The 18,514-nt window shown below is 22.5% G+C and overlaps 1 protein-coding gene across 3 annotated transcripts in view; it reads left to right on the forward strand.

Moving 5' to 3' along the window:
• The window catches only part of LOC132930158 (ras-related protein Rap-1b), a 164,308-nt gene that overhangs the window by 918 nt on the left and 144,876 nt on the right, over positions 1-18,514 (forward strand). Inside the window, exon 2 of one of the 3 annotated variants that reach the window (XM_060995862.1) lies at positions 10,311-10,344. The exons of the other annotated variants lie outside the window; for them this stretch is intronic. The gene's annotated coding sequence lies outside the window, so the exon portion shown is untranslated. The remainder of the gene's footprint in view (positions 1-10,310; positions 10,345-18,514) is intronic. 3 annotated transcript variants of the gene reach the window in all.

Consider the following 18,514-nt stretch of genomic DNA (forward strand, 5'->3'; position numbering starts at 1 on the left):
ATTTGTTAAATTTTCGGTTTCTATACATCTACATTTCCGAAATTATATAGTCTGTATTAATAAATAAAGTATAAATTAGCATTAATTACTTAAATTATTAACGAAAAACAACATAGTACTTATAGGTTTTTGTAGCTGTCGGGTTTGTCGGGCGTAGTAATAACTACACGCTTGCGGTTTGCGCGACTCACCTCGATTACCTTTTATACAAGTCGTCTACATTATACATATAAGACGTAGAATGAAATAGTTACCAAATTATGTATAAACAAATTTTTTTTTATCGTAGTTTGGACGAATTGTGCAAAGATAAAAGAAAATTATATTGTTATTTATAATATAATATAATTAAATACTATAGATTAACTAAATTTTTTTTTCTGTGAAATAAATGGAAAATACGGCAAGTTAGGTTTGAAAAAATTATACTCAAAAGTAGGTACAACTTGTATCATACTCCACAACGCCACGTTAAGAACAGTTGTAAATTGTATAATAACCATAAAAGGTAAAAAACTATATATTTTTTGAAATTTAAAGTTACCGTCGGCAAAAGTTATATTTATACAGTGATTTATAAATATTAATTTTTCTTGGATCAGTAATGCATAATATATATATCTAAGATATAATATATTATAATATCATGAACTTAAATTTTACAATTTTTTTTTCTTTAAAAAAATGTTATTTTCATGTAAACATTATGACATGTCTACGCAATACAATAATTTATACACATCTCCCGAAAACAATTTTATTAAAAAACAATTGCATGGAAAAGAAGTAATAATAATATTAAAATAATGTAATAATAATAAATAATAATATAAATTATTTAATAATAACATATTACTTATAATATTAATATTTAGGGTTAAATATTATTATTTAAATTAAATATAGATATACTTAAATTTATTGTTACCTTTTTTTAAAAAAAATTACATATTTATGTTCCTACATTTGTAAAACTATGTTAATGTATAATATAACTTCGAACTATATAACTATTAACTGCGTTAACAATTGAAAAAGTATTTTTTTTAGTACTTAAATAGTGTATTTTAAAATTAATTTTGGAATCATCAAGATATTATTACTTGTCAAAATATTTAGTAACTGATGTTATTTCGATAAAAAAAAAACTCTTTCTTTTTTTACTCAAATATGAGATGGATTTTTAAGTTAAATTAAAACATTTCATTGAATTACATTTGCATAATATTTTTAAATACCTATTTCATGAAAACACTTTTGTCAACATATTGTACGTGTACTATTTTTAAATGGGTACTATTTTATGCTGAAAGAGGAAGGTGAGACAATTTATTTAATTTCCAACTTTGAAATACTATTATTAGATGAATTAGGAACAACGATAGTTAAAATTTAATATTATTGCTATTTAAATAGCTTTATTTATTTCATTTTAAGGTTCACGATAAATTTGATTGAATATTATATTGTATGACGCCATGACACGTAGGTACTTTTCAAACTAATAGTAATTTTTGTTGTTAGATTGTTTCTTTATAAAACTACATGTGAAAATTTGAAAAGTTTTAGTTAATTGTTGTACCTAAAGTAAATGCGGTTTCCACTTAAACAGATCATCAAAACGTGTTAAAAGACAAAAGTATTTGTCTACCATGTTTTATTGTCATATTTATTGTGTTTGGGTTCAATAGTGAGAAAAACTTAAAAATCGAGATGTACATTTTTATTACATACCCAAAATATACTTTAAGTTCACTCTTACCCTTTAAATTTCATTTAAAAGTTGCGTTAAGAAGATTTTGTTTATAAAACTCACATTATTTCCCATCACTTACGACATACCTCATTAAATCTCTGAAGCAGCTGCCTCTTAAATACCTGTACAAGCTGAAATTTCATTACCTAGTACCTACGTCACAGAATTACTGTTTATTTATAGACCATAGTTTGTTATTCAATAGTATTAACATATTGAACGTTCGTGTAATCTGTATTAATTTTGGAATCATATTTACGGATGAATACTGAATGCACGTACAAAATTAACGTTAAATCGTCAGTCAAGTGAACATACTGAGTAGGACACATTTCCTCTCTAAAACCCTAGTTTTATTTTATCGAATCATTTATCATTATACGTATTACATGACTTCGCTGGTTGCGAAATAAAAAAATATATATCACGAGGGAAAACATAAATTTGATTAAGTACGTATTTTAATTATTGGCTGTAAAATAAAGTTTGATGACTTAAAAAAAAAAAATAATAATAATAATAATAATAAAACATTCAAATACTAATAGTTAAATATACACACAAAACGCTCACACAAAATGTTATTATTATAACGATCAAATAATTGATAAAAATTAAGCCCCTTAGACCAATGTTCTGCGGAATACCCGAATATATATGTTTTCCCGTCATATGATTGATGAAACAACACGCGTTACGTCGCACCGGTCTTTCTCTACTCCGTCAATCTTTATTCTATTTTAGTTCAAATTTCCATTATTTCCGAACGCCATCTCGCTATAACGACATCGATTTTATTTTATTCATCGCGACCAATTTATTATAATATGCCACTATTGTGTCCGATGTTGTATTCGTCCCAACTGGATTAACAAATTATTATTAATAATTTCACGTATTTCACGTATTTCATGTATTTTGAATATTTCATTTACCTATATAGTATATGTTATAATGCTGTCGATATGATGATATAATATAATGTATTGTTATACAACATTTCTGTGTTTTTATAGCCTGTATTATCAACATTTCGGGATTTTTGCATTGTATTTGTGTACAATTTAAATTTTTTATTGTAATTACAATTTAAAATTATTCAAATAATATCTTTTTATTATTATTTATTACCTCATCTTATAATATTTTCCTCAATGTAAATTCAAGTATATTTGCAGTAGGCGTGATAAAGCATTTACATTAAAGATCATATTGCTTGAATAAAACATATTTATATTTGAAAGGTATTATATTTAAAAAAAAAGTAGGTACCGAATTCTCCTAATATTAGCATACGATGCCCTAAAGAATATTTGTTCTTAAAATTTATTTTACATTGATAATAATTATTTTGTAAGATTCCTATAAATTATTTTTAAAATATATATATATATATAGTTAATTATTTGTTGAGAAGATATATTTTATAGTGGTTTTTAAGCAATATTTTAATTCATTTTGGATAATAATATTATTTAATTAAATTTTTTATTGAATTTATTTTATTGTTGGTGAAATTTTGGTTTAATGAACACGATGATTTTTAATCTATTTAAATATGAGTATAAATATTTTTGAAATTTAAATACAATATAAAATATTATTATATCCGTTTATTAATTTTTCTATTATAAAAAAGGGTTCGATACTTTAAAACGTAATAATTAGTTTATCATGATGTATACTTCAAAGTGATTGCAAAATCGAAACTGTCTTTATTGGGTTTGTTGCATTATTTGGTAAGTAATTATAATTATTATATTAAGTTTGTATGGTACTGTTCTCCATTATAAAAAAATATGATATAAAGTTGTTAATTATTATTATTATTCAGTCTTTCACTCTAAGTCTTTTAAAATATGCTTAGTAAAATTGAAATTTTATCCTAAATAATTAAATAAATAAATAAAAATCTTTATTATTAATATATTTAGTACTCCCATTACATATCAAGTATTAAGAGTATGTTAGTACTTAACTAAAGTATAGATAGATTAGTCAATTGTAAATATGAAACTCTCTTATAGCAATCGCATCAGTTTTCATAATTAATTTCATATACACGACTAAGTATTAAATTCAATATTAAAGCTGGATAATACAAGTATATTTTTACTGACGTTTAAAAACATTAAAATATAAGGTAAATAGGATTATGATAGAGACTTTAATATATATTTTTTATTTGAGGAAATAGTCTTCAATTACATATTATATTATTAATCTATAGTTTACACAAGTTTAAATTAGAGTTTTTTTTTAAATATATATACTCGTATAAACCTAAATGTTTGAAAACTTTAATATATTATTCGCCGTATTCAGTTGATTGAGGGTTTTTCTGTTGTTGATAGATTGTTGAGGAAATGTCGTTCTGTTGAATATTTCGGGCAGCGGATAATTACGTGCTTATTTGTAAGAAGTGTTTTGATTGTGTCACGTAATGATCTGGATATCTTGCTAGTCAGACATGAGTAGTTAAAATTCAAGTGTCCTTTTCTATCTATCTATTTATGATTATTTGTTTTCTCGTGGTAAATTTGGATGGATATGCATTTATTTTAATTTTTTTTTTGAATTTCTTAAGGTTTGATTTTGTCAGGTTTTAATATACAGTGGTTTCGACATGTTTTTGTTATTAATTTCCATGATTAATTTATTATGTCTTTAATTGGAATTATATTATAATATAAAATTATATATTATGGTATATATTATATAAGAATATTAAATATCTATATAATTTTAAGTATCCCAAAATTGTGTTCCAAAAATGACCAGTTCAAAAAAGGTGGGTAAATAATCATATAAAAATAAATTTTGTACAATCAATTAAATATTAGGTATTTTATCATTTTTATTGGAAAATAATAGATTTATACAATTTTTTATAATAATTTTTATTATGAAAGATACAAATATCTATAATTTAATTTATATAAATTATATTGATTAGTGCAATACTTTTTTGATGAAACTCAAAAAACGACAAAAAACCCTATTTTGAAATTATTTAGCCCCTTTGGGACAACGAACCTTAACCCCCTGGTGAGTAATCATGACCATATTGGACTTAAATTACATTCTTATACTTATGATTATGAAGTAAATTAAGAGGTGAGAAATTAAAAATATTAATTTTTTTTCCTTCATCTCTGACTAAGGGCTTTCGTAGTAGCATCTATATAAAAATATTCCATTATTATACAATTTAAGATACAGTTTAGTTTATTTAATTTATCGAAATACCTATATTCAAGCAAATACTGGGTATTAAATATGTTCTTTTAATATAATGAAATGTTATCTATATGGTATTATACAACTACAACTTTGAATAAAAAAAAAAATTATACATTAATTTCTCAGAAAAGCATTTTGCCTTGGTTTTACAATTAAATATGCATTGTGTCAATCAAAAAAAATAATGAACATCAAATTTTAATGGCAAAGACTATACAAATTTAACTTTTCAAAAATTTTAATACCTATAGAAATGTTTGTGATTGTTAGAAAAAAAATTAAAATATATAATTACAACTGGAAAAAAAACATGTGCTGTAGACAACTAACATCTATGGAACTTTAGAATCGTGACCGCAGCCAATTTAATATTTGATATATGGTAGCATTTTTAAAATGTAGTTTACAGATATCGGCTATTGCAATAATGGTCATTCCTCATTGCATCAAGACCAAAATATATTAACTAAAAAATAGACATATTTTTGATGTGTTTTTAATTAAATAATATCTTAACGAATTAAAAAAAGAGACTTAGGAGATTTTCACACAAATTCTCATAACTATACCGCTGTTTCGTGTGTTATTTTTAGATAATTTTAATGTGAGTCGTTTATACTAAATGTTTTCAGTTGTTAAATGTATTATTTGCTATCAGAGTAATTTTAAATTTTGAATATTGTATAGAAAAATAAATTGCATACTTGATTTTGAATCTTAGTAAATTGAAAAATAATCCAGGTTGGAAATGTGATAACTATTTACTCACGGATTTTCGTTCTAGGTTCAAATAATTAATCACGGTGTCAATATATTTTTTGAATACTGATACTTCAGTAAATCTGATCAGTATTAAATCACTTATTAAGCAAATATTTATTTAACTTGGAATATAAGGTAATATATTTGGCGGGGTTAAAGTATATTTACAACTTAAAAAAATAAAGTCAAATACAAATAAAAAATATTACTTTTTAAGGACAACTGATACATTTAATGACAAAATTCAATGATGATAGTTAAGAAAGTGTATTATTTATATGACAATAACTTATAATAGTATTATCAAAAAATAAAAATTATGGATTTGTTTGAAAAGTATACGAAAATTGATGCATGAATTAACTATTGTAGATTGTTTGCTTAACTGACTTATAATAAATAAAATAACAACTAAAACAAGATAATCATATAAGTAAAATCAAATAAAAAATTGAAATTTGTGTTATCATAATTATTCATTATACCTATTAAATAGAAAAATTCAATATTTTAATCACCTAAATGTGAATAAGAATCTACGGTCAATGCAATTGAAATTCTATGGTATTTTTCTGAAGAATAGATTTATTTTAATGATTAATATTATTAGCGGATAATGGTAAGAAATGTCTAATGTATATAATATATATTGAAAATCACGTTGTAGCTAATTATCGATAATTTCGGACATGTAGTATATGTAGTATGAAATATGCAGTATGTACATTGTACATATTATGTAGTATTATTAGAGATAACAGCAGGAAAAATATGTTTGGCTATTGATGTAAATTATATTTATGTTACCTATTTAATAGTCGAGGAAAACCAACCATTTTTTTTTTATCATAGTTTTGGTTTTAGGATCGATTTTGCCAAGCAATTATTTAGCAATTAAACTACCTATTTAGTTTAATCCGAAAAAAATGTATCTTTCTTATGAACCCAAAATTTGTCAGTGCTTATTGTTTTATTAATGTTATTTAATATCTATATCTAATAAATGTTTAATTGATACATTTTATTTATTTTTGAGAATATAATGTCCTCTGAAGGATAAAAGTCTAGTTATTATTATGCATTAAAAATTTACAATTCCATAATATACCGTATACGAACAGACTGTCGTAATGTATGAGTTAATTCTATATATACTAAACCTTCTCCCGATTTCTTCAATGAGTCTGTATTGGTTCCATAGAGTAATAATTGGTTCTTTGCGTTGTCATTGAGTAGTTTTTACGTACATGCATTTATGTATATGTTTGTAGTAAGTATTTTATTTTAAGAGTAGGTAACCAATAGTACCAACCTATTTGATTAAGTTTTATTTACAAAAAAAGTACTATTGTTTTAATTTTTATTTTTAGTGAATTTATTAAGTTGTGTAATCAATATAATGTGTAATTCACTAATAGAAGTAATTTTATTTGAATACGTTTTAAAAGTCAATTGCAATTATTATGTTTTATACATTATACAATTATAGGTTTTATGATTAAATACGATGTACGGGGAAATTTATTTACCTATTGCTTTTATATAAATATACAATTTGGGAATGAAATTAGCTTACGACAAAACAATATTTGTTTTAAAAAGATGATTGAAAACAATTTTTGATTATGAAAATCATTTAATTAAAGAAAAAGTTTGATGACTGAAAAAGTATTACTATTGTGTGTATCTAACCTATATGATTTTTTTTTTAAAAATCTTCTGTTTTGGCCTCACAAAAATACCAACTACCTAAAACCCCAATGTTTTTACCAGAAACCTATTTCTAAGTTGATAATTAGAATATATTTTTTTCTTGAAAAACCGTCATTAGATACATAAAAAATATTACTATAAAAACAATACATTTATCTCTTAGCATCTAACATAAATAAATAAATAAAATATCAATATAATTTTAACAGCTAAAATTTTTGTTATTGTTTATTATAATAAAATATAATACCTAAAAAGCTAGATGAATATTGGGATTGGATCATCGTCTCATTTCATTTTATAGATATCGGATTGTATAGTGTGTTTTATTTGTAATATCAAATGTAAAAGCATTGATAAAAATCAAAATGTTATCATTAAATACCAAATTTAAACCATTTTTAAGTATTAAAGTTCTCAAAAAAAAAAAAAACATGTAAGTAATGTAATGTAATGTATGTAACATGTTGTATTTTATAAAGATACCTACTAACTATACCTATTTTATACTATTAATTGAAAAAAAAAAAATATAATATTGTTAATTTTGGTAGTATAGGTACATATATTATTAATGGCACATGGTTCCTAACTTCAATATTACATGGAAATTGATTATATATAAAAAAAAAACTATTTCAACGGAATATAAGTTTAGTGAATAATAATATAGATACATATTTTTAATTAAGTTATATGAAAATTGTTTAAAAAAGAAAAACTTTTGTATTTTTGTAAGTTAAAACAACAAAAGTAGTAAAATTCGTCGAGATATATAGTATAATAATCTTTTTAAGTATAAATAAATATTATATAGTTTTAAATAATTTATCAATACACTTAATGTATTATTATTTATACAAAGAGAAATTTAGATCTAACCCTGAATTATAATTAAAAATTGCTTTTTACTCAAACACTCGATTCAGAATTGATTCTCACTTTTTACAAATGTATTATGTATGTAGTACGTCATTATGATGAAACCTAAAACCAATTTTTACCGACAATATTAGAAGCTAGAATACTAAATATAACAGAGAAATTTTGTTTGCACTTCGTTTGAAAAAAATGATCAAACCAGATCAAATATCAAAATATAATGACGTTGAATTTTAAAAATACACATTGTATAATAAACACATTTTTACATTTTGTCATATATATTTCCAGATATATGTTTCTAACAATCAAATTTCCAATTATAAATTTTTTGATGTAACAACTGTAACAGGTAATTAATTGTGATCGAAATAAATAAAACAGATATTTTTGTTTAACTTGATATGTATTACATATTTACATAGTTTTTAAATATGTGTTAGATAGTATTATAATATTGTTATTATAACATTGTACTATAAGTAACGAAATACAATATATGAAATTGAACATATTTTTTATTATATTTCATATGTTTTTAGAAATTTCAATATTATTCAAATATCCTAGAAAATATTTAATATTTATTGCACAATAATGCTTGGATATTTTACATGTTGGGTAACTCCTAAGACCGTAGGCCGTAGCATACTTAAAAATGTTTATTTTTTTTTTCGAAAAATGTCTGTATTTAAGGACTATAATATAATAGTATTAATGTTTTATTAATGTTTATAACTGAATTTTTAATTAAACACGAGTGACTCAAATGTAATTATAAAAGTAGAACACCGTTGACTGCTATGAAGATCTGTCTACTTTTGAAAAATAAAAAAGTAAAATAAAGTATATTATAAGATTAATATCACTGACGTAATGAATTAAAACTTAAATACCTTCATTAAGAGTAAGTATTGGCGGCTCCTATTACCTAATTTAATATTAGACCATAGTATTTATAATGGGATATTTTTGTTTGAATATAACCTAAGCATATTTATCAATGTAGTTTATTTTTTTTCGTATTAGTTTTAAATAACTAGTAAAAGTATGTTTTATTAAAATAAACAATAAATACTCATAAAATATAATATAAATATTTTAACTTTTGAAACGAAGATACATTTATAGATATATATATTTTTTTTTTTAGATTAAATGATCAATATAGTTTTTAAATAAGAAGTATCATCATACTTATAGAATTATAGATTATAAATTTTACATGGATTAACTTTAATTCAACATGGATTATAAGAATGCGGATGATGAAACCTTATCATTGTTAAAATTATAAATGATGCTGATTATTTAATAACGGCTATTGTTTTAAAGATAGATTGTAAATACGCTCGTTTAACTGTGTACGACTAAATGACAAATATTAAGAATAAATAAAATAACTTGTAAACAACTATGACACCTTGTTCAATTTAATTATTAATTCGTTCCCTACGCAGTATTAACGGAAATGGAAAGTTAAATTGTATTTGAAGAATGTGAGGTTTTTGTTGTTCATATATTGATTAAGCAATAAGTAATGATTATTAATTGCACCCACGAAAATCAGGACTAGAAAAGCTGATTATAATCCTCCGAGGAATATTGTGAAAATATATTAAACGAAAAAGCCGATTAATTCTTAAAAAAAAAAAAAAACATTGACTGAGTTATTAAGATTCAAGAAAATTGTACAGGGTGTTTGAATTAATAATAGTAATCATTACTTACATGGTCGATAAATGAATAATTAATACTCACTTACTTCAAAAAAAGTATAATTTACCACTTACGTCAATACAATTTTTTTTAATTCTTTATTAGTAATCAAATTAATTTGAAATAATTTTAATATTGTATATTCATTTATATAATAGCATAATGATTATTTGATTTAATTGCATCCAATAATAAATCACGGATTGATAAATTTATCTCATTTTTTTATGTTTAGAAATGAGAAATTAAAAACCTACACCTACATACACGTATGTATGAATGAATATTATGTATGAACTTATGTATGCCTTATGACGTTTATTGCTTTAATCATAGCATAATAAAATAAATTAAAAATCAAATAGAGAAAATTTTTATAGGAAATTCACGCGAAAACTACTCTTATCGAAGACATTGTTGTGCATTCACACTTGCAGCGTGAGTAAATATTTTGAGTGTAAATACTTCAATTATTATACCAATATTGAAAATTATTCTCACGAATACCATTAATTGACTAGTAGATTTGTATAACTTCATTTATTTTTTTTTTAACAGAATACTAACGTCTATGCGTCTATTATAACAAATAGAAACTCTTATCCATCCAAGTTCAATTTCAAGGCATAGTGAATTCAATTACTTGTCATCAAAGAAAAAAACGCATCTTACCGTTGTGTATATTATTATTTTGACCATTTTCCATTCTCTTGTCTACGTTTCAGTTAAGTCTCTTGCGTGATTTCTCTTAGCCTTTAGATCAAAGTCATATCGTTAACTTAGTAAACGTTTTTGAAATTCGTTTTTTTCTACACATAGATTTATTGTGAGCACCGGTCAGTTGTGACAGTGTCTCACATACAAAAAAAATATATAATTTATACTTAGTTTACGTATTTGTTTCATTGTACTTGGAGAATGGGAGAAACGCATAACTGAATAATTATTTGCACGGATGAGCAAAATCTATTTTATGATGTATGAAAACATATTTTATAAATTATAGTAAATACAATATTATACATAATATTATATTTTTAGTGTTGATATAATGCATATTTATGGTATTATAATACTCATTATGTGTATATATTATTATGTATTGATTTAATCAATAATTATTTCAAAAAGTTTTAATTTAAAAAATAAAATAAAAATCCAAGGTTTTAGTATAATATAACTATTATAACGGTAGTAAAAACTTAAACAAAACAAACTTATGTTTTTACGTGTTGACTTTGATAATTATCGTCATATATCATGAGACAAAACTGTTAGCGCTTGAGAATGTCTTAAAGTGCACAACATAAACATTACATTTATTACAGTGAAATGTTTTTTTATGATTGATTAATTTATTGGTTTCAGGTGTATTAATTAAATAATGTAAGGAGTTAAATTATATAAACAAAATGTATGCCTAATTATAATACATACAATTAATACATTTAAAACAAACCTTTTATTTTAATTTATTTATTTTTATTTTTAAATTAACTCAAGCATTATACAATTATTATAATTTATACGCATAAGGCATAAACACAGGGCAAATTTATATATAATATTTCAATGATAGATATGCTATTTATATAAATTATGAGTTATGACTAAAAATATAAGTTTCGTAAGAAGTTTTATCATCAATTTGTTTTTTATTCAACCTATAAGAACTACATTTTTTCCAAATATTATGTTGTTGATATTTTTGATTTAAATTATATTTAATACAAAAAAAAAAAAAAAATGAAAAACAACAAAATTATTACTGTATAATACAATATAATTGTATTAAAGTGAAAATAAAACAAATTTATCAAACTATAATAACAAAAGTCAACTTTATTAGTTTTAAATTAAAATGCAAACAACGTGATCGTTTTTATATATATATATATATATATATATATATAACGAGCCATCCGGAGTCTGGCTATCCAATTTTAGCACCTATGAGTTATGTTTAAATTGCTATTATTATTCAAAACCAATTTAATTTAATTTTATATTTTAATTTATTCTCGATAAAAATTGCCATATTAATAATATTGTGTATTTCGTTTTAAGGTAAATAAACCTGTACCATACGAATATTCCATTATTAATAATTGTTATTGTGGTGTTTTATAATAGCTTTACAATTATCGTATAATTACCTTTTATTATTATTATTATTAAGAGATGATAATACATTTTATGTATAATATACATTAAATAAGTTGTAAGATAATACTTAGTTCAGATATCTCCATACTTTAAAATAATTGTATATTAAAATATAAAATGAATAGAAATTGAAAATCAATCAAGTATAACATTATATCGATTTATAGTGTGATTATAATGAGAATAAGTGAATAATTAAAATAATATAACAATATAATATTCAATTTAAAAAAAATAAATGAAATATTATGATTATTGAATAATTATTTTTCATACTAAATTGTGATATTTGATGATAATCTTTTAAAGATTTTATAAATTAAGTATGTACATTACAATAATACAGCATTTATGGAATATAAAGTGTAATATAATTTGCATATCTTAATTTAAACGTATTTTTTTTTAAAAGCTTTATGTTTTCGCGCGTGAAGTTATGTTCATATTTTATATGTATTTTGGCACTTAAAATATTTTAATAATTCAGATATCTTGAACCATTATTTGGACGATTGTTTGAAGAATATATGTACATCACTGCTTTGTTTTTAACGACTATAAATAAAATTCGGTTAGTTATGTAATAGATTTTTGGTTTGAACCGTAAATGGATTTACATTAATTTCCCATTAGTACCACTAAAAACGAATCTAAAGGAAAGCTGAGCAATCTAAAAATAACCTAAGGGTTCTGATACGAAATTAACATAATATTAAATTTCATGATTGGACAAGATGGTTATATCGTATATAGTTCATGTTGAAATTAATTTTAATGTTAATTACGACAAATCAATTTGAATTGGAAAAAAATAATAATTTCTATACGAATTTATATTTAAAATAATTCAATAATTAATTTATAACACTTATTATGAATAATGGACATATGTTCATATATATCTCACTAGTCACTGTTACCCGTTACTGCTTCTCACTGAATATTTCCCCATCCAATTGAATTCTCCGTAATATGTTTCCGTGTCCATACAAATGTTTAAAAATTAAGCTATTTGTATACTATGAAATATTATCATTAAAAAAAATCATACAAATGTATGCTTAGCGGTTCCAAATTACATCCATAAAAATTTGAAACAGATTGAGAATTATTATGTAAATATATTATTAAATACCTAGTTAAAAACTAACATTTAACCGCAATTCATTTTTAAAAGCAATTAAATTTAAAAATTGTAAAATATAGTTTACCAAAAATATTATATTGTGTATATTACGTAACGTGATTAGATTCATAATTTAATAAAAACCATTAAGTTATATAGTAGTTATACAATTAAAAATGTAATCACGTTTCGATACAAGGAATCTGAAATTGTACTCAACTACCATATTATAATATTATTATCGTTATTTGTTTCCGTATTTTAATAAATAAATTGACATTTCCCGTCGTGCAAATATTGCAGACAACTATATTGAAATATTTTACTATTTTTTTTTATTGAATACACAATATTTAATTTAAAACGTATATTTTTTTGGAACAATCTGGAAGACAAGTATCGGCTATAAAAATGTAAAAAAATTAGTTATATTTAATTTATTGGATTTGCGTGAATAATTTCAATGGTGTACAGAAGTCATTGTCCCAAATGAGAGTTGCTATAAGGGTTTATTATTTATCACACTTTTTAAATATTGGAAAATATTTTATTGCTACATAGAGCTAATAATGTTGATATATTATATTTTAATAACCCAGTTCATTAAAGTGTTATTTTATAAAACTATAGTTAATATTACTTATAAAATATGAATAATAAACCTACGGAAATAACAATATTTATAATGGTTTTTCGTCCAGAAATTATTTTGTTTGAGATCATACAGATAACTTTACCATATTTTATTATTATAGTAATTATTATTTAGATGAATCGTTAGATGTCAGATTACTCAAAAAAAAAAAAACTAAATACATTTTTAAGTTAATGAGCTTATTTAACAGCATTTTAAGATTAATTTAAAACCGTAATAAATTATGTATAATATTTAATTTGTGATAAAATAGTTTCCAAAACATGAACCACATAATAATTAACAATTTAATATACATTAAAATTGAAACTCAATAAACTTGAAGAATTATTTTATTATAATTTATTACGTGTCCAATTTTTTCCATGAAATTTAATACATAAATATATATATAGTTATTCCACAGAATTAGAACTTCACTGTATATTATTATTAATAATATTTTGTTTATTTTAATAAAATAAGCAAAGTCAGGATGCAAAATAAAATATAATAAACGAGATATTATTTGATATAACAAAATTTTCATCAGATGATGATATAAAAAAAAAAAAAAAAATGAATGAGTAATTGATTGTCTATTAAGTTTATAAATGTCAAAAAACGAATTTATCAATCTGATTTTTAAATCACCTGCCTACTGGTATATACATTATGTAAATAATACAATATTCTTTATTCAATTCACTGAATTTATAAATTGTTGGTCTGTTATGAAAATGTAAGTATAGTGGATAGCATTAGAATTATGCTAAAAATATAGACTTAAATTCATTCAATGCTTATTAATTAATTAACATCAATATTATACAGAAATGTAAAATACAATTTTTAAATTTAATGTTTGTGCATCAATAATTGTCTTAACTAATTTTAGGTCCTAACAGTTGATGTATTGTTTAGATTAAAAAAAATATATTATAACATATATATCAACTATATAATACGAGTCCAACGTAATCATTTAATTTATTTCCCTAATATTTTATGTGTATGATAATGCGTTGAAAAATAATAGAATTTTATTTTTATAATAGTAAAATTATATGCACACAGTGTTTTAAAATTAAGTCATATAACATATTAGTAACAAATTATTTTATAATTTTTACTTTTTACATTAGTTCTAGTATTGCGTTATAATATACGTTGGGTATTTCATCGAAATAATTATGGTAAGGCACCGTTTGTCACTGACTAGTAGATAGTGATGAATTCGAACGACTGAAAAATCTAAAATATTATGATAAGATAATTCCACTGTGCTGCGGATCCACCCACGTCGCCTAAGGATCAAAATAATATTGTTAACTCGAAGCAAGGTCTACGCCCAAGCCGAGGTCCATTAGAGCACACCGTGCTCGATGTTATTTTTTAGTTTTTTCCATTTCGCCTCTGGCTTCTACTCCACGATTGGCCCGATGTTTTAGTTTTTTTTTGTTATTACATCTTGGCAGAAAACTCTCGCCCGTTTTATTTTAAAAATAATCTCAATTTATTTTCTGTGGTTAACTGTTCATCGCGCCGAAACTGTTATCGTTATTTTATAATTATTACCAATCCAGGGTCGATCGTTCAGCATGTTTTTATATTTTACGATTTTTAAACGTTACGTTTAATTACGACTGTTGGCAATATTAAAAATATCAGTGGAGCAAAAAATCTTCCTGAATAAAATAAGAAATTGTATTGTAAAAAAAATAATAAGTTATAGTATTACTTTAGATTTTAGAACCGTGGTTAAAGAAAGGATCAATTTGTCAAAAAATAGTTAATAAATCATAAAGTTTTTCATTAAACTAACCTATTTTAAGATTTTTTGGAATTGTTATGGTAGTAAGATTTTTATTTGAAATTGTTGTAAAACGTGTAAAATGTTTGCTTCTCCATGCTATGATTAAGATTAAAAATCAGTATTTAGAGTATAATTAGGAGTGTTATTAATGTTATTTTGCGTCGTGAAATTTTAAATTTTATATAGATTTGGTTTTTTGGCATTACCTCAAAGTTTAAATACATTTAGGTTTCAGTAGTTATTTGTAAATTAACATATTAGTTTTTATTTTTTACGTATAATGTTTTTAATATACAAGAACTTACTATTGTTAAAACAAATTTACTTAACATAGTAATAGACGTACTACGAATACTATTTTTTTTTTAATTTTCATTAAAAATTATATTTTTGATTATTTAACTTCTACTTATACAAAAACTATAAAATAGTTGCACTCTAACAAACAAATAGCTTTATTTTCAAAATAGTTAGATGTGATATGGTATAATATATTTTATGTATATTTTATAATTTGTCTTTTTTTAATTTTAAATTGGGTATATTTATTTAGTATAAACTTATAAATAAAAACATTCGTTTCAAAATGAAAATAAATTATATATTTTCATTTTGTTTCTGGAACAAAGTAAAATAAAGTTTTTATAAAAATGTATGTCAATTTTCGTATGGTTACACTTTACATGAAAATTTAAATTTAATTAACATTTATTTCACAGTTGAAATTGTATTTGTTCTAATGGAAACAATTATTTTTTTATTATTACTAATGTATATTTTAAAAGTAAATAGGTATTATAATATATTTGTATACACGAGAATGACTAATATTGGAATACATTTTCAATAAAATTAATATTAAAACATAGCTAGTTATCTTATGAGTCATGCGTTCAATTACATAATTTACATAAGTAATTAGTTTGTTATTTCACTAGAAGGAAATGATAACTAATAATGTATGTATATTTAACTGATAATATTATGGTAAAAAATATGAAAGGTTTATGTATATTTCTAAGGAAATATGAATAAAAATATCTCAAAAATCCATTATAGGAATCAGGTTAGGTTAGGGAAAAATTGCCAATCATTTTTAGTGTCCAAAAATTGAAAATTGAAATTGTTTTGGATGAAAATTTCTGTTATATAAAACAATTTACTAATGCAATGTTTTTCTTTTGAGTATATAATTTCCATAGTACTATATTGAATTATTGTCGCAATGTCAAAAGTAATTTTATAATATTAATTATTCGTATTTTTTTGTCATAAAATTATTGTTTTACAATAAATCATTATTTTCTATCTAAAAAATAAATAAAATAAATATTTTCTATTTATTAAAAATATTTGAATGTTTATTTTATGGAAATATTATTATCATAGTTCTTAGATGATAATAGTTTTACTACTTTAATATCGAATACAGTGTTTTATGTAGATATTTGTACATATTATTAAATATACAATTAATTACAAAGTTATATATATATATATATATTGCAGTCGTAAAAATGCATAATTCTTTCATCCAAACAAAACTTGATAACTATTTAACATGGTTATTTTTTATAGTTTTGGCTGAATGGCTTAATATTGCATTTAATATTTACCAACATTAATATAATTATTAAAATAATATATTGACCTTATGGGAACACTGATACATTTTTTAAAAACGTAAAAACTATAATAGGTAAATATAATATTATCGAAATTTTTCAACATTCGTAATCCTTGTAATATGTATTATGTAAGAATAATTACATTTACAAAACCCACTCATCTTGCACTCTTTAAAAGTTTATTTTTAAATTTAATTTATAATATAGTTAAGTTAATGTACTTATATTTATTAACTGTACATCATAACAAACAACATGTTTGAAAAAAAAAAATAATAATAATAATAATAATAAGAAGAATTAATCAACAAAAAAACATTTGATCACAAACACTGTTAAAGTTAAAATAAATCCTTGAATCATGTGTAATATAATAATAAGGTATTGAATAAAATAAAGTATCGTCACCATGCCGGTCGCTGTTATTGTTGATATTATCATAGTAATAGCTATTGTTAATGATATGACATAATATGAATATTACTAGAAAAACTGATTCACGACTTTAATGTAGCTAAATTGCCTATTCAAGACGCCGTCTTACCGTAATTTAGTTGATTAAATGAAACGCGTTATAGTGACAAAGGTACTATTTACGAGATACTTAAAAAAACGGTCATAGTTGTAATGCAAAATCCGCTAAATTAAATGGTATAGGTCACGTTGAATACTTCCAATTAGAATAATATCTAACCTAGCTGTTGATATGGAATTAAATGATTTATTCTAATATATTTATATATACGATTTACTTTTAATAATGTTTAAAATCGGCGTAAATCACATTTCATATTATATAATTTATAATTTAATAGTTACGTAGAATATACGTCTAATGTATATGCATGTACCACTTATAATTATTTGTTTGTTTTGGCAGTAAATCAGGTCGTAACATAGAACAATCAAGATATTTACATTTCAGCTAATACATTGTGTTTTCTGCAATGAAAAACATATTAGTTTATCCTCCATATAAAGTAAAAAAACATTTATACTTAGTAAGTAATAATGCCACATGTGTATTAATTTGTTAAAAAATATTTTATTAGAGAAATATGGTTCTATA

This window comes from Rhopalosiphum padi, chromosome 4 (genome assembly GCF_020882245.1).
Source record: "Rhopalosiphum padi isolate XX-2018 chromosome 4, ASM2088224v1, whole genome shotgun sequence".
Classification (NCBI taxonomy): domain Eukaryota; kingdom Metazoa; phylum Arthropoda; class Insecta; order Hemiptera; family Aphididae; genus Rhopalosiphum; species Rhopalosiphum padi.